A 25,042-nucleotide genomic window follows, 5' to 3' on the forward strand; every position below is an offset into this window, starting at 1 on the left:
CTGTACCTGCCTCATAGAAAAGTCCATAATGTAATGTGGACTTCACATATCTCAATATGCACCTGACTGCATCCAAATGTGGCTTTCTAGGTACTTGCATAAAGTGACTCACAAGACCAACAGTGTAGCTCAAATCTGGTCTTGTAATGGTCATGTAGATCAAACTCCCCACTATCCTCCTAAACATAGTAGGGTCTTCTATCTCATCCCCAACATCAGCACTCAACTTTACATTCTACTCCAATGGGACTGAAAGTGGTTTGCATGCTGTCATACCATACTTGGACAACATATCCAAGCCATACTGTCTTTGGGACAGCCATATACCATCATCAGATCTGATCACCTCGATGCCAAGGAAGTACCTTAGCTCACCTAAATCCTTTAACTCAAACTTCTTCTTTAAAAAGTCCTTGACTTCAGCAATCCCACTATCACTATCACCTGTAATAATCAAGTCATCCACATAGATGACTATGATGACCAAACCTGCATCTCCCTTTCTCACATAAAGTGAGTGATCAGCATCAAAAACATAAAATCCAATATTGACAAGATACTCTCTAATCTTGTCAAACCATGCTCTAGGTGCTTGCTTGAGCCCATAGAGCACCTTCTTCAACCTGCACACATACATGGGATGCTCTAAATCTTCATAACCTGCTGGTTGATCCATATACACTTCTTCCTGCAAATCACCATGCAAGAAGGCATTCTTCACATCCATTTGCTGCAACCTCCAACCTTTGGCTACTGCCAAAGAAATCACACATCTGATAGTTGCCATCCTAGTAACTAGACTGAAGGTTTCTTCATAATCTATGCCATATGTCTGGGCATAGCCTTTTGCAACCAGCCTAGCTTTGTAGCTACTAATAGAACCATCTGCATTGTGCTTAATCTTATAAACCTACTTACATCCAATAGCTTTCTTGCCCTTTGGCAATGATACTAGATCCCAAGTCTTATTGGCCTCTAATGTAGCCATCTCCTCATCCATTGCTGCATCCCAATGAGTATGACCAACAGCATCCTCAAAACAAGCGGGCTCAACATCCTCAACTAGTTTCACCATATAAGAATAATGGTGAGCTGCATAACCTTAAAAACCAAATCTTTGAGTAGGGTATCTGACCCTGCTAGATCTGCGTACCACCGGATCACTCAATGGAGCCTTTACATTATTATGAGCTCTCTGTACACCTGGTGTCCTGACACAGAAGGAATACCAAGCTCATCATCTAAGCTCTCTGAGCCACTGGAGTCTCCATCAAGAACTGCATCAATGCCATCTGATACTTTATTCTTTCCTTTGTCTTTACCTGTAGTGCTACTAGATGCACTTGAAGATGTAGAGCTACTCCTTAGTCTCCCAGACCATGGACTACCAGCAGATGATGTCTTTGGTCCACTAAGAGTTCGTGATTCTTGCTTTTCAGCCTACACATGAGTGTCATGATCATCATCATCATCCAATGCATCACCACTAGATGCATACCAACTGCTCATTTCATCAAAGATGACATCCCTGCTCACTCTAAACTTACATGCGATAGGGTTATAACAGCGATACCCTTTTTGCTCTAAAGAGTATCCAATAAATATACATTTTTTTGCCTTTGGATCAAGCTTCTTCCGTAGCTCATCTCGTACATGAACATATGCAACACAGCCAAATACCTTCAAGTGTGATACATCATGCTTCTTGCTAGTAAAGCATTCTTCAGGAGTCATTCCATGAACTACAGCTGTGGGAGTTCTGTTCATAATATAAACAGTAGTATGAATAGCCTCAGACCAAAAATGCTTAGGCATATTCTTTTCAGCCATCAAGACACGTGCAACTTCTGCAATATGCCTATTTTTCCTTTCTGCAACCCCATTTTGCTGTGGGATATACCTGCATGTGAATTGTCTCTTTATCCCATGAGACCTCAGAAAATCACCGAACTCATTCGAGAGGTACTCTCCCCCTCCATCTGACCTCAAGCACTTTACTTTCAAGCTTGTTTCTCTTTCAACTGCAGCCTTGAAAGTTCTAAAGTGCTCAAACCCTTCACTCTTTTCCTTCATAAAATATATCCACAGCTTTCTAGAACAATCATCAATGAATGTGACAAAGTATGAATTGCCTCCAAGAGATACATTTTGTGTAGGCCCCCAAATGTCTGTATGCATAACATCAAGGATATTTCTGCTTACATCTCTATCATGTGAAAAGGGTTGTCTTGCCTGCTTACCAAATTGACATGCTTCGCACACCTTATGAAATTCTGCAACTCTAAATGTAGGCAAACTTGTAACCACCCTTTGGACTGCATTAATTTCTGCCTTTGTACATTTGCATGTCCAATGCATTTGTGCCAAATTTCAATATCTGCAACAACACCTTTTCCTTTAGCATACATAGCAGCATTCATAGTAGGAACTCCAGCCTCGAGAGTAAACATACGTCCAACTCTACTTCCCTTTGCTACCAACCTGCACTTGTCATTGAAGTCTTCTACAAAGCAGCCCTTTGCATTAAATCTAACTTGCAGCCCTTGCTCTACCATTTGACCGACTGACACCAAGTTCTTTGTAATAGATGGCACATGTAATACATCTGAAAGACTCTTTGTCTTACCATCATGCAAGGACAAGGAAACTTTTTCAATGTGTGGAATTGGGTGGCATGAATCATCACCCGTCTGCACATAACCTGCATTTTGCAAATCTTGCATCTCTCCAAACAATTCTGCATGGCTGGTCATATGCTTGGATGCACCTGAATCAACATACCAAACATCATCATGTGTTCCCTTTCCTATAACAACATTCAGCATATGCTGCATAACAAACAGATGTTCATTTTTGTCTTCATTCTATCATGAAGACGATGCATAGTTTCCTTGCTGCAACTTACCACTGCGAATATCATCTTTCTTAGCATAACATTGGGCTGCAATATGACATGTTTTGCCACAGTAGTGACACAATACCAGAGTTGTTAGAATCTCTGTTCTACCATCCACCTCTTCCTCTAAAGCTCCCCCTGCCTCTAAAGTTACCACAACCTCTTGAAACCTACATATCGCCAAATTGCTGATTCAATCTGTTTTGCTAGTTGTTACTACCACGTCCTGTACCACGGCCTCTTGAAGAGAACCTGCCACGTCCCCTTCCTAAACTGGAGTAGAAAGCTTGGACCTGTTTACCATTTTTTTCAGATGTCTCACTCTGCATGTTGATCTCTTCGGTGATCATAAGGGAGACCAACTCATCGAAATCTGGAAATGGCTTTCTAACATATACGGAAGTTACAAAAGACTTCCAAGACTTTTCATTGTTAAGTCCACCCAAGGTAGATGACACCAAATCATCATCATCAAGCATTGCATCAATTGCTGCCAAGGCATCTACAATGCTCCTTACTTTCAGTGCATACTCATTGATAGAAATTTTCCCTTTCTTCAATGTATTCAACTCTTTCTTGAGTTGAATCTTTCATGCCTTTGTATTTACAGAAAACATACTTTCAAGTATGGTCCAAGCTGCATATGAATTCTCTGCATTTCTAATATGTCCCAGCATATTATTGTCAATTACTGCACATAGCCAATACATAACCTTTTTGTCTTTTGCATTCCATTCCTTTCGTGCCTTTTTCTCTTCTGCAGTTGGAGGATCACTCACCTCCGGTTCCTTTTCTTCACCTAAAACAAACTCGTAGAGGCCTTTTCCAATAAGGAAGTTCATGACATCGAACTTCCATGAAGGGTAGTTGTTCTTGTCAAGCTTCTCAATGATGGGGTTTCCACTTTTCTCTGCCATTATCACAAAACTTATACCAAACAGCAAGCAAATCTTCTGCAACCCTCGACCTGTAGTGCAAAGCAATACAACAGACAACCTTTTTCACTGCCTGCTCAACAATACATGCAATCTGCAACCAGTTTGCAGATAAACCTTGTGTTTATTCGCTGGTAAACACCTTTGAACTTATAGATCTGAAATCTGTAACCTTGCACCTGTATATGGTAGACACAATTGAAATTTCAGGGTATCTCGAACTACTATCCGAAATCTTGCGGCTCTAAAACGGGGCCTGAAATTTTTGCTCTACCCTGCTTCCGGTGCCTCCAGAGGCACTATCCAAGAGAGAGAGTGGAGGGATGGGAGAGCTTCTTACGCGTGTCTTGCTTGCTCAAACCTTTCTTCTTCTCCTTCACTTCAGCCTTCGAAATTAGCCTCTCTCAGTGGCGTAGCTCTGATACCATGTAAAGAATCGTGTGGTGGGAGGACTTGCTCAAGATGCTACACCGAACACACACAGAATGCACAAGGAGAAGCTCACTCAAGAGACAAGAAGAGAGATGGAGGCCATAACGTTTTCTTGCTAGTTTCTTCTTCTTCTTCCACACACTTTTCAATGTACACAAAGTATAGATAAAATACAACATAAAGGAAAGTGGCCTACTAAATCAAATAATCCATAACTGACTACACTAGTCGAGTGGTGCTATAACTATGCCAGTTGTAAATAGGTGTAACAACCTGAATATAATAAGTAATGAGTCAGTAGCCATGTGAGAGTCATAATGACCACCGACGTGCTAAGTGTAGACGTGTGGACCCATGTAACCAGTCCATCATCAATGTCCTCATGTGTTGAGCTTGTCATCTCAATATATAATAATGTATCAAAAAATATAATCAATATGCCAAACCTTGAGTTTGTTGATATCCAGGCCTCACTATTAGAGGAGAAAAAGAAGCTAAAAAATAAGGAAGAACCAAGCACCTCTAGAGATGAACAAGCATTATATGTTGGCAATAGGTACAAAGGCAAGAAGGATCAGCTCTTCTGTGACTTCTGCAAAAGAATTGGACACATCAAGAAGTTCTGTCACAACAGAAAGAGGTCCGAAAAGGCTTAACTAGTTGCTATTAAAGAGGAAGAAGAACATGGAGAAAAATAAGAAGAAGAAGAAGAAGACCACTAGGAGAAGGACAAACCTCATGAGTCCTTCTATTCGAAAAGACTCTTTTAGCCTTGTATTGCCTAGCCCTAATTCTTCGGACATAAACTTGTAAACTCCTCATATAGCCTTGTACTACATTCTTTGTACACTTTGTGAGGACCCTCTTACAACCTCTAGATGTCCATCATGTTTATGGTACCCACACTTAGCCTTTTTTGCGATAGCCTCTAGTGTTTTGCCATGCTCTTGCCATGTTTATGGTATGCCCAAACTTTGCAAGTGTTTTTTTCACCAAAGCCTCTATATGCTTTGTACTTTTGGTTGTGATTGAGGAGGGGTGTTTAGATGTTTGCAATCACACCTACTTCTGTATCTTTGTAAGGAGCAGTGAGGGCTCAAGACTAGAATCCCATATGCACAATAGGAGAAGTGCTACCATCCAGTTTCCTATAAAGCATTTTACTTGCTCTCTTTTCTAATGCAATGTCATAGTAGTTTTGTCCTTTAGTAAAGTCTCTGCATCATTGTCAGTCAATACACAAGATTGTGTTTATGAGTCCAAGCTTTCATCTTGGAACCTAATTCACTTGTATAATAGTCAGTCATGTCAGTGTCTTCATAAACTCACTCTTTCTCTTCCAACCTCCATATCTTCTACATCTGCCATGCTCTAGATCCTACATATTTAAAATGGTATTAGAGCCAAGTCAGTGGGCATGGCTTAGCTCTCCTTTGCTCTCTCTCAGCTCATCTTAACCTCTGGTCAGCTCAGTTCTGTTAGAATATCAAGCTCCCACTACTCTTCAATCAGTCTATGTTTATGTGCGCAATCGACATTAGCTGGATACAACTATACATGTGTATGACATTCAATAAGTTGGTGTAGTCAATGACTTAACCACAATTAGTCTTGGTTAGTCATACCCATGTGTGTAAGTATCTTTTAGTGATGAGTATGATGGAAGAATAATAAAGAAGAACAACAATGAGCTGAGACCCATCTTCTGCTCCACTTTGTCTCTCTCCCTCTCTTCCAATATAGTAGCTGAGCTTGAACACATGAAGCCTGAAGGCTTGACAGTGGCCATTTGACATCAAGACATCATATTTGAAGAAAATATCAACAATGGAGACTGTGTCTGCAACCCATTTTTTTGCAGAAGCGATATCTTGCTACACAAATAGTTTTTGGAGAAATGGCTTGCAATTCTTGACCGTTTTGATGTGGTCTACAACTTTGTAACAACTCCTCAGAGATTTTGAGATATTCAACACAGACCTGTGCAGACTGCTTGTTTACTACAATAAATAGTAGGTGATAGTATCATTGCTTGACTAAGAGCTCATCTAGGAGCTTGAAAAAGTGATTATAGATCTGAAATAATAGTGGTCTACTGTATATAGACAACCTTCAACATGTATGCACCTTTGACATGAGCTTGGAGCTCTCAAACTTGTTCAAGAGTACCATTAAAGCATAGGTATATGCTGGGAAGTCATATGGACTTGATGTCATGCATTGGAGCTAGTATTTTATGCTGAAAATATTCAGATTTGGAATTTTTTAATGGCTACAAACTGTCACTGAATGTAGGCAACAAGCATTGTCTCTTACTGAAGCATTACATGTCATTTTGGAGCTCCTGTCATTTGTATGACCTCGCATATGTATGTTGTATGCTTGGAAGATTAAAGAGAGCATTGGATGCAATTGAAGATTTCCATCTGAGGATCAAAATTTGGAGATGAAACAAATGCATTGACATCTACTTGGCTGGTCATTTACAATAAATGCAATATATGACATTGCCTCTCTACACTCCTGATCAGATAACTTGAAACAAACATTGTAAATATTCAGAACATGAATACATAGTAATAGAACCAGATATGAGCAACCCAAATCTGGTACTGTCCTGAAGAAAATAACATCATTTATCACTCAAGATCTCAAAGGAGTTGATTTCTTGAATGTCAGGAAGGTACTTGAATGTCAAGTTGCGGGTTTTAGACTGCATATTCTCTTCACTGCAATAAGAATACATGAGATAGAGATATAGTAGTTGCAGAGTCTATGTACTGACTAAAATACCTATGGGTTATCCCATATGCTTGTGGATGTTTCTGAGGAGGCTATAAAGGGCTGAAATATCCTGTTCTTTTTGTTGTAGAAGATTATTGCAAGAAACTGTCCTAAATTGTAGGGAATTGTCTTGATTTGCAGAAAATTGTCTTGAATTGCAGAAAATTGTCCTGAATTGTAGGAAACTTTTTTGATCTGTGGGAAACTGTCCTGAATTGCAGGAAAAGGAGTCAGATACTTACATGTTGTATACATCACTGAAAACCTAAGCTGCAACTATGGAAAATGGCACTGACAATATCATCAATCATGGAAGAAAAGTTGGACAGCGAAAATTATGCTTTATGGAAGCTCCCTATGAAGAATTTTTTGGTTGGTAGAGGTTATTGGGACTTACGTATAGGTGATGAGGCTGAACCTGAAATTCCTGAAAGGAATCCAACAAATGATTAAAAAAGGGCTCATCAGCTATGGACTAAGAGAGCATGCAAGGTGTTACACTGCTTTTCCTTATGTATATCAAATGCTATGGTTATACAGATTATTGGATGTAGTTTTCCAAAGGATGCATGGGATATACTCATGAAGAACTATGGAAATGTAACACATGCAAGAAATATTCAATTGAAGCAACAACTCAATAACATGTCTAGGAATGGCAGAAGCATTTAGGCCTACACTACAAAGATCAAGAATATAGCGGATCATCTTGCCACCATTGGATCTTTAGTGTCTGAGGATGATATGATTGCAATGACATTGAATGGACTTGGCAAAGAGTATAAAGAATTTGATATGTCTATTTCTGTGAGAGATGAATCCCTTGATTCTCATGAGTTGATTACTTTGCTACTACATGAGGAAGTTAAGCTTAGGCTGAATATAGGTTCTAATATGTCTCAAAGCAGAGACATTGTTCTTTACTCTAGCCAGCATGGCAGAGGAGGTAGAGGCCATGGCCCTTTTCAAGGTCGATGAGACACTCGAAACATTTATGGACAGTAGCAGCAGAATGCCTGGCATGGCACAAATACATAGGGCCAACATGGATCTGGCAGTTTTAGAGGCATGGGGAGATCACCCTGTGGTAAAGGTGGTGGATCTAGTTCATGGCAGTCGAATGATCAGTCAAACAGAGATAAGGACTATCATTATTGTGGCAGATATGGACACATTGCAAAGGATTGTTACAAGAAGTAGGGAGATATGAAGGAAAGGGGCAAACAACATGGACACTATGCATCTTCTAGCGGTGCTCATAATGAGCAGGTTGACTGATTGTTTGCCATGCAACATGTGTCTAAGAATGCATCTAGGCAGAACCAAGATGATAGATGGTATATTGACTCTAAAGCTTCAAAATCATATGACACCCCATGGATAATGGTTTGATGAGATGGTTGCAGGTTCACATGGACATGTTTGTACTGGGGATGATACCCAACATACTATTCAGCATAAAGGAGCTGTATCTTTGTTGATGTCTGATGGCAGAGAAAAGAGCCTGCATGATGTACTACATGTACCTACAATAACCAAGAATCTTTTGTCATTTGGACAGATGGCAGAACATAATCTACAAAGCTGAGATTTAATAGAGATGGATGCTTTGTTGAAGAATATGGTATTGGCTACAAATAGATTGCTAGAGGCCAAAGAGATGGAAAAATGTTTACTTTTGATGCATCAATTCCAGAATTGAAAGTAGTCATGTTTGTACATAATGGTGGTGCTATACAGGATTTTGAGATATGGCATAAGCAGATAGGCCATGTGAATGTACGAAAGCTAAAATCTATGTAGCAGAAGGAGATTGTGCTTAGATTGCCTAAGTTCAAGTATCATGACTTTGGACATGTATGTGATGCATGTCAGTTTGGAAAGCAGACAAGGTTTCCATTTATGAGACATGTATGGAATAGCTCACAACCCTTGCAATTGGTACATTCAGATGTATGGGGTCCGTCTCATAATGCTTTGTTTGGTGGTGCTCATTACTATGTATCCTTCATTGATGATTTCAGCAGTACACTTGGCTTTACATACTGAAACATAAGGACGATGTGTTTGATGCACTCAAGAATTTCAAGAAACATGCTGAAAATGAGTTGAGTTGTAGAATTTCATATCTTAGATCAGATGGAGGTGGAGAATATGTCTCTAATTGTGACAGGTTACAAAGAACCTACAAAGTTTGATGATGTAGTTATAGATGATAACTAGTGTGCTGCCATGGATGAGGAGTATGCAGCCCCCTTGGTTGAAAATGAGACGTGGGAAATTGGTTGAATTGCCTGAAGGAAAATTCCCCATTGGCTGCAAATGGTGTCAAGATTGTGGGAGAGAAGAAAGGAGTCTCACTTGTAGCTTTCTTGCTTGCAAAATGGGGGAATACACACACAGGTGGAGGCTGAAAACAGTTTTCCTCTTCTTAGTTGTGTAAGCCAAAAAGAACTCAAGTACATAGAAATAGAAGAACCCTATATATGGGTCTCAAACCAAACTCAACTAAACTAAGGTGGCATACTAACTGAGCCACGAACTAGAGTAGATAAGGATAGCCATCATCTAGCTATTATTCATGGGTGGTGTACCAACCGCATCTGCAACAACTGACAAGTCGGTGACATAAATGCACAATGGTCACCTTGGCATATCACGAGTGGAGCTCGATATCTCAACACTCCCCCTTGAGCTCAATCCTAATTCCTGCACACCAAGCAGGTCTATGAACTTGCGCAGCTTCTCTGTGCCTAATGCCTTCGTGAATATGTCAGCTACCTGATCCTCTGTGCTGACATAAACTAGATCAATAAGACCTAGTAAAACCCTCTCCCGCACATAGTGATAATGCACCTCAATGTGCTTTGTTCTAGCATGATAGACTAGGTTATTTTCCAAGTGTATACTACTCATGTTGTCATAATAAATGACAACTGGCCCTGATGCATATCATAAAGTAGCTTATGCAACCAAGCTACCTCACATGCAGCCATTGCTGCACCCCTGTACTCAGCCTCTGTGCTCGACAAGGCAACTGTAGGCTGTTTCTTGCTGCTCCAAGTGACTGCAGCACTTCCAAAAGAAAACACATATCCACTGGTAGATCGTCTATCAGAAATACTACCAGCCCAATCAGCATCAGTGTATCCATGCAACTGTATCTGAATCCTAGTCTCATAAAATAGTCCATACTGCAATGTGGACTTCACATACTTGAGTATGCGTCTAGCTGCATCTAAATGCGGTTTCCTTGGAGCCTGCATAAACTGACTTACCAATCCAATAGCATAGCTCAAATCTGGCCTGGTAATAGTCATATAAATCAAACTTCCTACTATGCATCTATACGTAGTAGGGTCTTCGAGAAGCTCACCTGCATCTGCACTCAACTTCACATTCTGCTCCAAAGGAACTGAAATAGACTTACAGCCTGTCATCCCATATTTGGACAACATGTCCAATCCATACTGCCTCTGCAAGAGCCATATCCCACTTGGTGATCTAATCACCTCAATGCCCAAGAAATAACATAGCTCTCCCAAATCCTTCATCTCAAACTTTTGCTTCAATAGCATTTTCACATGAAGGATATCTTCATCACTATCACCTGTGATAATCAAATCATCAACATGAATGACAAGCAGCATAATATCTTTCTCTGTTTTTCTCACATAAAGTGAGAAATCTGCCTTGGAAATCTGGAAGCCAATAGTGACAAGATACTGTCCTATCTTGTCAGACCATGCTCTAGGTGCTTGCTTCAAGCCATACAAGGCTTTCTTCAACATGCAAACAAACTCAGGATGAACAGCATGCACATAACCTGGTGGCTGCTCCATATAGACCTCTTCTTGCAAATCACCATGCAAGAATGCATTCTTTATATCCATCTGATGTAAAGACCATCCCTTTGATCCAGCCATAGCAATGACTGCTCTTACGATTGCCATCCTTGCAACCGGACTGAATATTTCTTCATAATCAATGCCATATGTTTGTGCATACCCCTTTCTACTAATCTTGCCTTGTATCTGTTCACAGAGCCATCTGCATTGTGCTTCACCTTATAAACCCACTTACAACCAATTGCATTATTATCTTTAGGCAAAGGTACCAATTCCCATGTAGCATTTGCTTCCAAGGCATCCATTTCTTCATCCATGACTTTCTCCCATTTTTCTTTTCCCATGACTTGCTCAAAAGAAGTGGGTTTTGGTTCCTGTATCACTTTGACCATATAGGCATAGTGAATGGCTATAAATCCATCATATTTCAGCCTATCCACAGGATACCTAGCTCTGGTAGACCTGTGCAAAGTAGGGTCACTCCCAGGTGCTCTCAAAACGTCCCTGGTCTTCCTTACTCTAGGTGTAACAATAGAAGGAATACCCAACTCATCATCAATGCTATGTTCTGAGCCATTGGATTCACCATCCACATAAGAGTGACCTGCATTTACATCAAACATGGGCTGACCTACCTTCTCTTTTCCTTTTCATGATACCTGCATACCACTATCTACATTGCTTTGAGAAGATTCTCCTGATCTCAATCTGCCTATCCATGGCAAAGAATGTGAACCACTGCTAGAGGACGCTCCAGGTCCACTAATATCTTGTGACTGCTGCTGTGAATTTTGTGCAGCATTACCATTTTGTGCATCTACATTATCAATCACATTTATTGGTTTATACCAGGTATCATCTCATTAAAAACAATATCTTTTCTCACTGTAAACTTACGAGTAGAAGGGTTATAGCATCTATACCCTTTTTGCTACAGAGAGTAACCAATAAAGATGCACTTCTCAGCTTTTGGATCCAACTTGGATCTCAACTCATTTGGCACATAAACATAGGCAATGCAACCAAAAATTTTCAAATGAGAAATATCTGGTTTCCTACCAGTATACCTCTCCTCTGGAGTCATGCCATGTATTGCTGCAGTGGGAGTCCTGTTTATTATGTAGACTGTTGTAGCAACTGCCTCAGCCCAGTAAAAATCTAGCAGGTCTTTTTCATTGAGCATGGCACGAGATACCTCTCCAATATGCCTGTTTTTTCTTTCTGTAATTCCATTTTGTTGTGGGGTATGACTACATGAATATTGCTGCTTTATGCCATGCTCCTGCAAGAACCTTGCAAACTCATTTGAGAGGTACTCTCCCCCTCCATTTGACCTTAGGCATTTTATTTGCAGGCATGTTTCTTTTTCAACCATAGCTTTAAGAGTTTTGAAATGCCCAAAAACTTCACTTTTCTTTTTCATAAAATACACCCAAACTTTTCTGCTATAGTCATCAATAAAAGTGACAAAATAATGACAGCCTCCAAGAGATGCAGCTTTAGTAGTCCACACATCAGAGTGGATTAATTCCAATGGCTTCTTACTCTCTTGAACATGTCTAGGAAATGGTTTCCTTGCCTGTTTTCCAAATTGACAGACTTCACATACCTTATGCATTTCTACAACCTTGAATTTAGGCAATCCTGTAACAATATTTTGGGCTTGCATTGATTTAAGTCACTGTACATTAACATGACCAATGCGTTTATGCCAGATATCAATATCTGCAACTACACCGGTCCCATGTGCAAACATTGCTGCACTCAATTCAAGCATGTTTGCATCCAACGTAAACATTCTGCCCTTCTTCTTTCCTTTTGCTATCAAGGGACCTTTATTTTTCATATCCTCAACAAAGCATCCATGAGAATTAAATCTGACCTACAAGCCCGGCTCAACCATTTGACCAACAAAAACTAGGTTCTTGGTGATATTCGGGACATGAAATACATCCGACGGGTATTTCTTTTTCCCATCTTGCATAGACAAAGGAATTTTTCCAATCTGCACAATAGGATGTGCAGTATCATCACCAATCTCCACAAGTCTTGATTTTTCCATTTTTCTTGCATCCTGCATCCATTCTGCATGACCTGTCATGTGGTTTGATGCACCTGAGTCAACATACCACACGTCGTTGCTTTCTTCTACACTTGTCATAGAATTGGTCATGTGCTGCACCATAAACAAATGCTCATTTTTGTCATCACCCTGTCTACTAGAAGATGCATAATTTCCTTGTTGCAATTTTCCATTCATGATGTCATTCTGCTTTTTATAGCAGTCTTTAGCCATATGGCCCATTTTACCACAGTAGTAGCATTCAACATTGCTGTTTGCATTTTGGCCTCTTTGCCATCCACCACGACCTCTTTGGCTCCCCCTGCCTCTAGAGTTACCACGTCCTCCTCCATAGGACTGGTTTTCTTGAGTTTGCTGCATATTTTGATTTCTACCACGGCCTCCATATCGGCCTCCTCTACCTCTGCCTCTACCTCTTTCAGCATTTGAGTAGAAGACAGCTTCTTTTTAAGTTCCCCCTAAAGAAGATGCACAACCATTTCTTTGCTCCTCAGAAATTAGAAGAGCAATCAACTCCTCAAAATCAGAAAATCTTTCACGGATGGAAATGGATGTTTGAAACTGTGCTTAATCCTTTCCTAGACCATTCAAGGTCACAGAAACTAAATCATCATCTTCCACTGGCGACCCAATGGAAGCAAGTGCATCTGCAATCTTCTTCACCTTCATGTGGTAGTCATTGATGCTCATACTTTCTCTTTGCACATTGTGCAACTCTTGCTTGAGCTGCATTTTCCTGGCTTGCGTATTTGTGCTATACATTTTTGAGAAAGTATCCCATGCCTCCTTTGGCGTACTTGCATCTTGAATATGCACAATCATAGAGTCTAAAATGCTGATAGACAGCCAGTACATAACTTTCCTGGCTCTCTCATGCCATGCTTTCAATGCCTGCATTTGCTATTGATTGGGAACATCAGGAAGAACTGGTTCTTCTTTATTTCCTGCAATGAATTCCCAATATCCTTTTCCCATAAGGAAATTTGTCATTCTAAACTTCCATGCTTGGAAGTTGTTCTTGTCAAGCTTTTCAGTGACAATCTTTGAAAGAGAATCAGACGCCTTTACAGAACACTGCAAAAAATTATGTCACTGCAAAGAACACAGCTTCAGTCTCACAAGGGCAAATCTGCAAAACTGATGAAAGTGGTATTTGACCACACAGTCACTTCCTAGTGACGATTTTGCATCAACATGCAACAAGGATGATTGTGTAACTCCCAATGTCTCTACGCACAGGCATACGATGCAATTTCTACAGTGACTTTTCACCAACCTGTAGAACAGTGATCGCACAGCATAAAACAGGGCCTTTTCTTGAGTGCATGCAGAAAACTTCTGCCTCCAAAACAGGCCCCGAAATGGCCTCAAATCAAAAAAACAGAGCAACCAAGGGCTAAACCCCTCTCCCACAGCATATACTACCCTCTTGCTACACTACGAAGGGCGTCTCAATCTGAGACAATGCACTCTTGCACTTTCCGGCTGTGCTACGTGCAGAGACTTGCTCCCAAAACAGAAAAATGAAAGCAACACTCGTCCTCTTACCAGAACACCACGAACTTGGTTTTCTTTCTTGAACTCCTTACCACAAACAAGGCTCTGATACCATGTCAAGATTTTGGGAGAGAAGGAAGGAGTCTCACTTGTAGCTTTCTTGCTTGCACAATGGGGGAATACACACACAGGTGGAGGCTGAAAATAATTTTCCTCTTCTAAGTTGTGTAAGACAAAAAGAACTCAAGTACATAGAAATAGAAGAACCCTATATATGGGTCTCAAACCAAACTCAACTAACTAAGGTGGCATACTAACTGAGCCACGAACTAGAGTAGATAAGGATAGCTATCATCTAGCTATTATTCATGGACGGTGTACCAACCGCATCTGCAACAACTGACAAGTCGGTGACATAAATGCACAACGGTCACGAGTGGAGCTCGATATCTCAACAAATGGGTGTACAAGGTTAAGTGTAAGTGAGATGGTTTGTTACAACGCTATATGGCCAGGTTGGTTGCAAAAGGGTATGCACAGTAGTATGGCCTTGACTATGACGAGACTTTCAGTCCGGTGGCTAAAATGGCAACAATCAAAATTGTCATTGCGCTGGAAATTATGGCAAATGGATGCCAAGAATTCTTTCTTGAACGATGATTTGGTTGAGGAAGTATATATGGAGCAGCCTGAAGGCTATGTTCACCCAGACTTTCCCACACATGTATGTAAGCTTGAAAAGTCTTTATATGAGCTGAAACAAGGACCTAGAGCATGGAATGCTTGGATCAGCAGTTATTTTCAGCAACATGGATTTAGATTGGGTGATGTAGATCACAGTCTATTCACGAAGAAGATAGATCATGGATATGTGTTTCTAGTGGTTTATGTAGATGATCTTATCATCATTGGAGATTATGAAGAGGGCATTACTGAACTTAAATCATGTTTATAGGCTGAATTCAGAGTCAAAGACCTTGGTGAGCTAAATTATTTTCTTGGGATTGAGGTAGTCTCTACGCCTCAAGGTATATGGGTGCTACAGAAGCACTATGCTCATGACATGCTATAGAAGTATGATATGGTTGAATGCAATCCTATGGATACAACTCTTGATCAAAATGTCAAGCTGCATATTGATGTTGTGAATGACATAGAGAATCTGACCATGTATCGACAGATGGTGGGCAGCTTGATATATTTGACTATTACCCGCCGTCCTGACTTATGTTATGTAGTGGGGCTGATTAGTTTCTTCATGCAGAAGCCTCGCAAACCACATTTAGATGCAGTCATGAGGATCATGAGATGTGTAAAGGGTACTACAGATTATGGGTTGTTTCATACATATAGAAAATCCCTTGACTTGACAAGGTTTACTGATACTAATTGGGCTGGTTGTGCCTATGATAGGAGGTCGACCAATGGTTATGCATTTGGATTGGGTAGTAGTATGATCAGTTGGTAGAGTAAGAAACAGCCTACTATTGCATTGTCTAGTACAAAAGCTGAGTACAGAGGAGGTGCCTTAGCTACTTGCAAAGCAGTTTGGTTGATGAAACTACTGAAAGACTTGGGAATACAGCTGGAAAGCAGAGTGAGACTTCATTGTGATAACCTTAGCAATATTATGTTGGATAGCAATCATGTCTACCATGCTAGGTCCAAAAATATTGAGGTTCACTACCATTTCATTAGAGAAATGGTTCTTACGAGGAAGATTGACTTGATTCATGTGAAGGCTAAAGACCAAATAGCATATATATTTACCAATTTTCTTGGTATACAAAAGCTCATATACTTCATACAGCTACTTGAAGTTTATCAGATGGTTTGAGCTTGACGGGGAGAGTGTTAGAATATGAAGCTCCTGCTACTCTTCAGTCATTCTATCTTTATGTGTGTGACAGACATTAACTGGATATAGCTATACACGTGTGTGACATTCAATAAGTCGGTGTAGTCAGCGACTTAACCATAGTTAGTCTTGGTTATTCATACCTATGTGTGTAAGTCTCTTTAAGTGAGTATGATGGAAACATAATGAAGAAGAACAACAATAACCTAAGACTCATCTTCTGCTCCACTCTATCTCTCTTCCTCTCTTCCGATAAGTTCTAGTCCATGACTTCATCTTTCAACTCTACCTTCACTTGAGCTTCCATGGTAGCGATAGCCAACAACACCCTATCAGCTTGAAGCTCTTATATCTCACTCCATAGGTCAAATCTTCTCAAGGTTCCTTCTGGAAAAGTGTTCCTCCCTTACTTCTAAAGATTCTTCTTAACACATCAATCACTGAAATTGGGCAAGCATAGCTTCAGCATTGTGAAAATTCTTAGTCACTACCATAGCCTAGAACTGTAACCTGCAGGACATACCCCGCTCTTGGAGTCTGTGGATCTCTCAATATAAAGCATATCTTCATGAACTCTCTTCTAGATATCTCTTGCTCCATCTATGGAACTCCATCCTGGCTCATAAATCATTAACATTAGTGCTCTCTGCCCCCAACATTATTTAAAACATCGAGATCTGTCCAGAATTGCGCATGTTGTCGTCGTCCACTCTATGTGCTTGAATCCATACGTGATCTCGATCATCGTTATGGGTATTTGATAGAGCATCAAGTCAGCAACATTTCCATAAAATGTTTTTTGAAAATCATCAAGTATAGCTCCTGAAATGTCAAAAAAACCAAGTCCCCCCCCCAAAAACCCTGACTGTGACTCCATAGCCATTTTCACCTAAGCTCAAAAATCTCATCATTTTCTCTCTCCTGCCACCTAGAGCAACCCAATGCCACTTTGATCTATTGTCCTAGCATCAAATCAAGAAGGGGAATGACCTGGAGAGATTAAAGAAAGATTGACGACCCTGAACTAAGAACACTCAAGTTCGACATCAACTCAGACATAGCCTTTACATAGTGTGTTTTCACACTATCATTACTTGTGTCTCTTGACACATTGTAATCTACTCTTCCATTGATAAAATATGAGAATTATGAAGTTGATTTTCTATTGTCCCTACAAATGAAACATGGGAAAAGGCTCTCCATCAGCTCAGTTCAAAGGAGTTGGGTTTCACACCTGGCAACCCGACATCGTTAGGTAAGTTACTCATGAATATATGTATGCATCACGTGGGTTCAAAATACAAAGCATATCTTCATGAAATCTCTTCTAAACATCTCTTCCTCCACTTATGGTGCTCCCTCTTGGCTCATAAATCATTAACATTAGTGCTCTTTGCCCCCAGTATTATTCAAAAAGTCAAGCTCTGTCCAAAATTGTGCTTGCTATCGTCGTCCACTCTCCGTGCCTGAATCCGCAAGTGATCTTAATCATCATTATGGGGCTTTGATAGAGCATTAAGTCTGCTACATTTTCATTTACAATTTTTTGAAAATCATCAAGTATAGCTCCTGCAATGTCCAAAAGACCAGCCCCTCCCAGAAACCCTAACTATGACTCCATAGCCATTTTCACCTAAGCTCAAAAAATCTCATCATTTCCTCTCTCTTGCCACCTAGAGCAACCCACTGCCACTCTAATCTACTATCCCACCATCAAATCAAGAAGGGGAAGGACCTCCAAATATTGAAGAAGGATCGACAACCCCGAACTAAGGAGATTCAAGTTACTCAAATATAGTCTTTACATAGTGTGTTTTCACACTATCATTACTTGTGTCTCTTAACACACTGTAATCTGCTCTTCCACTGATAAAATCCAAGAATTGAGAAGTTGATTTGCTGCTGTCCCTACAAATCCAACATGGTAAAAGATTCTCCATCAGCTCACTTCAAAGGAGTTTCACACCTAGAAAACCCGCATCAAACTCATCCTGATGAAGAAGGGTCTATGGGCCAATACCATTGGAAAAGAAAAGAAGCCTCATGATGCGGACCTTGCAGTCACTTGGCATAATAATGATGATAAGGCTCATGCCATTATCAAACTAGAGCTAGATGATAGCTATATCCACCATGTGAATAACTATGATACTTCATAGGATACATGGAAGAGACTTGACACCTTGTTTGGTGCATAGTCTAAGTCATCAAAGTATGGTCTCTTGATTGAAATTTTTAGGCTTAAAATGAAGTCTAGCACATCACTTTCCACACATCTAAATTACATGGAAGGACTTCTAACCCAACTTGCATGAATCAACATTAAAATGGAAGAAGATTTTTGCATTGGTGTTCTACTTAAAAGTTTGCATCTTGAATATTATAATGTATCAACAACTCTAATCAATATGCCAAACCTTCAGCTTTTTGATATCTAGGCATCACTATTAGAGGAGGAAAAGAAGCTAAAAATTAAGGAAGAACCAAGCACCTCTAGAGATGAACAAATATTATATGTTGGCAATAGGCACAAAGGTAAGAAGGATCAACTCTTCTATGACTTCTACAAAAGGACCGGACACACTGAGAAGTTCTTGTTAAGATATCGAGCTCCACTCGTGATATGCCAAAGTGACCATTGTGCATTTATGTCACCGACTTGTCAGTTTGCAGATGCGGTTGGTACACCGCCCATGAATAATAGCTAGATGACAACTATCCTTATCTACTCTAGTTCGTGGCTCAGTTAGTATGCCACCTTAGTTAGTTGAGTTTGGTTTGAGACCCATATATAGGGTTCTTCTATTTCTATGTACTAGAGTTCTTTTGGGTTACACAACTAAGAAGAGGAAAACTGTTTTCAGCCTCCACCTGTGTGTGTATTCCTCCATTGTGCAAGCAAGAAAGCTACAAGTGAGACCCCTTCCTTCTCTCCCACAATGTTGACATGGTATCAGAGCCTTGTTCGTGGTAAGGAGCTCAAGAAAGCAAGCCAATCTCACAGTGTCCTGGTAAGAGGACCAATGTTTCTTTCATTTTTCTGGTTTGGGAGCAAATCTCTGCAGGTAGCACAACCGGAAAGTGCAGGAGTGCATTGTCTCAGATGGAGACGCCCTTCGCGGTGTAGCAAGAGGGCAGTATATGCTGTGGGATAGGGCTTTAGCCCTAGGTATCTCTGTTTTTTTTATTTGAGGCCATTTCGGGGCCTGTTTTGTAGGCAGAAGTTTTCTGCACGCACTCAGGAAAAGGCCCTATTTTATGCTATGCGACCACTGTTCTACAGGTCGGTGAAAAGTTACTGTAGAAATTGCATCATATGCTTGTGCGCAGAGACATTGGGAGTTACAGAATCATCCTTGTTTCCTGTTGATGCAAAATCGTCACTAGGAAGTGACTCTGTGGTCAAATACCACTTTCACCAGTTTTGCAGATTTGCCCTTGTGAGGGTGAAGCTGTGTTTTTTGCAGTGACAGAATTTTTTGTAGTGTTCTATAATGGCGTCTGATTCTCTTTCACAGATTGTCACTGAAAAGCTTGAGAAGAACAACTTCCAAGCATAGAAGTTTAGAATGACGAATTTCCTTATGGGAAAAGGATATTGGGAATTCGTTGCAGGAAATGAAGAAGAACCAGTTCTTCCTGATGTTCCCAATCAACAGCAAATGCAGGCATTTAAAGCATGGCATGAGAGAGCCATGAAAGTTATGTACTGGTTGTCTATCAGTATTTCAGACTATATGATTGTGCATATTCAGGATGCAAGTACGCCAAAGGAGGCATGGGATACTTTGTCAAAAATGTATAGCACAAATACGCAAGCCAGAAAAATGGAGCTCAAGCAAGAGTTGCATAATGTGCAAAGAGAAAGTATGAGCATTAATGACTACCACCTGAAGGTGAAGAAGATTGCAGATGCACTTGCTTCCATTGGGTCGCCAGTGGAAGATGATGATTTAGTTTCTGTGACCTTGAATGGTCTAGGAAAGGATTATGCACAGTTTCAGACATCCATTTCAGTTCGTGAAAGATTTCCTGATTTTGAGGAGTTGATTGCTCTTCTAATATCTGAGGAGCAGAGAAATGGTGGTGCATCTTCTTCAAGAGGAACTTCAAAAGAAATTGTCTTCTACTCAAATCCTGGAAGAGGTAGAGGCAGAGGTAGAGGAGGCCGATTTGGAGGCCATGGTAGAAATCAGAATATGCAGCAGACTCAAGAAAACCAGTCTACGGAGGAGGACATGGTAACTCTACAGACAGGGGGAGCCAAAGAGGTCGTGGTGGATGGCAAAGAGGCCAAAATGAAAACAGCAATGTTGAATCCTACTATTGTGGTAAAATGGGTCATATGGCTAAAGACTGCTATTAAAAGCAGAATGATATCATGAATGAGAAATTGCAACAAGAAAATTATGCATCTTCTAGTAGACAGGGTGATGACATAAATGAGCATTTGTTTATGGTGCAGCATATGAACTATTCTGTGACAAGTGCAGAAGAAAGCAACGAAGTGTGGTATGTTGACTTAGATGCATCAAACCACATGACAGGTCATGTAGAATGGATGCAGGATGCAAGAAAAATGAAAAAACCAGGATTTGTGGAGACTGGTGATGATACTAATCCTATTGTGCAGATTGGAAAAATTCATTTGTCTATGCAGGATGGGAAAAAGAAATACCTGTCAGATGTATTTCATGTCCCGAATATCACCAAGAATCTGGTTTCTGTTGGTCAAATGGTTGAGCAAGGCTTGCAGGTCAGATTTAATCCTCATGGATGCTTTGTTGAGGATATGAAAAATAAAGGTCACTTGATAGCAAAAGGAAAGAAGAAGGGCAGAATGTTTACATTGGATATAGACATGCCTGAATTGAGTGCAGCAATGTTTGCACATGGGACCGATGTAGTTGCAGATATTGATATCTGGCATAAACGCATTGGTCATATTAATGTACAGCGACTTAATTCAATGCAGGTCCAAAATATTGTTGCAGGATTGCCTAAATTCAAGGTTGCAGAAATACATAAGGTATGTGAAGCCTGTCAGTTTGGAAAACAGGCAAGGAAACCATTTCCTAGACATGTTCAAGAGAGTAAGAAGCCATTGGAATTAATCCACTCTGATGTGTGGACTACTAAAGCTGCATCTCTTGGAGGCTGTCATTATTTTGTCACTTTTATTGATGACTATAGCAGAAAAGTTTGGGTGTATTTTATGAAAAAGAAAAGTGAAGTTTTTGGGCATTTCAAATTTCTTAAAGCTATGGTTGAAAAAGAAACAGGACTGCAAATAAAATGCCTAAGGTCAGATGGAGGGGGAGAGTACCTCTCAAGTGAGTTTGCAAGGTTCCTGCAGGAGCATGGCATAAAGCAGCAATATTCATGCAGTCATACCCCACAACAAAATGGAATTGCAGAAAGTAAAAATAGGCATATTGGAGAGGTATCTCATGCCATGCTTAATGAAAAAGTCCTGCCAGATTTTTATTTGGCTGAGGCAGTTGCTACAGCAGTCTACATAATGAGCAGGACTCCCACTCGAGCAATACATGGGATGACTCCAAAGGAGAGGTATACTGGTAGGAAACCAGATATTTCTCATTTGAAAAATTTTGGTTGCATTGCCTATGTTCATGTGCCAGATGAGTTGAGATCCAAGTTGGATCCAAAAGCTGAGAAGTGCATCTTTATTGGTTACTCTTTGCAGCAGAAAGGGTATAGATGCTATAACCATTCTACTCGTAAGTTTACAGTGAGCAAAGATGTTGTTTTTGATGAGATGAGTAGCTGGTATAAACCAGTAAATGTGATTGATAATGTAGATGCACAAAATGGTAATGCTGTAGAGAATTCACAGCAGCAGTCACAAGATATTAGTGGACCTGGAGCGTCCTCTAGCAGTGGTTCACATTCTTTGCCATGGACACGCAGATTGAGATCAAGAGAATCTTCTCAAAGAAATGTAGATAGTGGTATGCAGGTATCACGAAAAGAAAAAGAGAAGGTAGATCAGCCCATGTTTGATGTAAATGCAGGTCACTCTTATGTGTATGGAGAATCCAGTGGCTCAGAACAGAGCATTGATGATGAGTTGGGTATTCCTTCTATTGTTACACCTGGAGTAAGGAAGACCAGGGATGTTTTGAGAGCACCTAGGAGTGAGCCTACTTTGCGCAGGTGTACCAGAGCTAGGTATCCTGTGGATAGGCTGAAATATGATGGATTTACAGCTATTCACTATGCATATATGGTCAAAGTGATACATGAACCAGAACCCACTTCTTTTGAGTAAGCCATGGGAAAAGAAAAATGGGAGAAAGCCATGGATGAAGAAATGGATGCCTTGGAAGAAAATGCTACATGGGAATTGGTACCTTTGCCTAAAGGTAAGAATGCAATTGGCTGTAAGTGGGTTTATAAGGTGAAGCACAATGCAGATGGTTCTGTGAATAGATACAAGGTAAGATTAGTAGTCAAGGGGTATACACAAACATATGGCATTGATTATGAAGAAACATTCAATCCGGTTGCAAGGATGGCAACCGTAAGAGCAGTCATTGCTATGGATGCATCAAAGGAATGGTCTTTACATCAGATGGATGTAAAGAATGCATTCTTGCATGGTGATTTGCAAGAAGAGGTCTATATGGAGCAGCCACCAGGTTATATGCATGTTGTTCATCCTGAGTTTGTTTGTAGGTTGAAGAAAGCCTTGTATGGCTTGAAGCAAGCACCTAGAGCATGGTTTGACATGATAGGACAGTATCTTGTCACTATTGGCTTTCAGATTTCCAAGGCAAAATTTTCACTTCATGTGAGAAAAACAGAGAAAGGTATTATGCTACTTGTCATTTATGTTGATGATCTGATTATGACAGGTGACAGTGATGAAGATATCCTTCATGTGAAAATGCTATTGAAGCAAAAGTTTGAGATGAAGGATTTGGGAGAGCTGCGTTATTTCTTGGGCATTGAGGTGATTAGATCACCAAGTGGGATACGGCTCTTGCAGAGGCAGTATGGATTGGACATGCTGTCCAAATATGGGATGACAGGCTGTAAGCCTATTTCAGTTCCTTTGGAGGAGAATGTGAAGCTGAGCACAGATGTAGGTGAGCTTCTAGAAGAGCCTACTATGTACAGATGCATAGTAGGAAGTTTGATTTATATGACTATTACCAGGCCAGATTTGAGCTATGCTGTTGGATTGGTAAGTCAGCTTATGCAGGCTCCAAGGAAACCGCATTTAGATGCGACTAGACGCATACTCAGGTATGTGAAGTCCACATTGCAGTATGGATTATTTTATGAGACTGGGGTTCAGATACAATTGCATGGATACACTAATGCTGATTGGGATGGTAGTATTTCTAATAGACGATCTAGCAGTGGATATGTGTTCTCTTTTGGGAGTGTTGCAATCACTTGGAGCAGCAAGAAATAGCCTACAGTTGCCTTGTCAAGCACAGAGGCTGAGTACAGGGGTGCAGCAATGGCTGCATGTGAGGTAGCTTGGTTGCATAAGCTACTTTATGATATGCATCAGCCTACAGATGGGCCAGGTGTCATCTATTATGGCAACATGAGTAGTATACACTTGGCAAATAACCCATTCTATCATGCTAGAACAAAGCACATTGAGGTGCATTATCACTATGTGTGGGAGAGGGTTTTACTAGGTCTTATTGATCTAGTTTATGTCAGCACAGAGGATCAGGTAGCTGACATATTTACGAAGGCATTGGGCGCAGAGAAGCTGCGCAAGTTCAGAGACCTACTTGGTGTGCAGGAATTGGGATTGAGCTCGAGGGGGAGTGTTAAGATATCGAGCTCCACTCGTGATATGCCAGGGTGACCGTTGTGCATTTATGTCACCGACTTGTCAGTTGCAGATGCGGTTGGTACACCGCCCATGAATAGTAGCTAGATGATAGCTATCCTTGTCTACTCTAGTTCGTGGCTCAGTTAGTATGCCACCTTAGTTAGTTGAGTTTGGTTTGAGACCCATATATAGGGTTATTCTATTTCTATGTACTAGAGTTCTTTTGGCTTACACAACTAAGAAGAGGAAAACTATTTTCAGCCTCCACCTGTGTGTGTATTCCTCCACTGTGCAAGCAAGAAAGATACAAGTGAGACTCCTTCCTTCTCTCCCACAATCTTGACAGTTCTGCCATGCCAGAAAGAGGTCCCAAAAGGCTTATCTAGTTGCTGTTAAAGAAGAAGAAGAAGAAGAGGACTACCAAGAGAAGGACAAACCTCATCAGTCCTTCTATTCGAATAGACTCTTTTGGCCTTGCATTGCCTAGCCTAATGCTTCCGTCATAAACTTGTAAACTCCTCATGTAGCCTTGTACTATAGCCTCTATACACTTTGTGAGGACCCTGTTACAGCCTCTTGATGTCCATCATGTTTATGGTACCCACACTTGGCCTTTCTATGACAAGACTTTGGTGTTTTGCACCATGTTTATGGTATGCCCACACTTTGCAAGTGTTGTTTTCACTAAAGGCTCTATACGCTTTGTACTTGTAGTTGTGATTGAAGAGGGGTGTTGAGATGTTTACAATCACACCTACTTCAATCTCTTTGTAAGGAGCAGTGAGGGCTTAGGACTAGAATCCCATATGCATGGTAGAAGAAGTGATACCATCTAGTTTCCTATAAAGCATTGTACTTGCTCTCTTTTCTAATGCAATGTCATAGTA

The sequence above is a fragment of the Lygodium microphyllum genome, chromosome 11 (assembly GCF_053477565.2).
Source record: "Lygodium microphyllum isolate KBCC chromosome 11, Lygodium_microphyllum_v1.1.10, whole genome shotgun sequence".
Taxonomy (NCBI): Eukaryota; Viridiplantae; Streptophyta; class Polypodiopsida; order Schizaeales; family Lygodiaceae; genus Lygodium; species Lygodium microphyllum.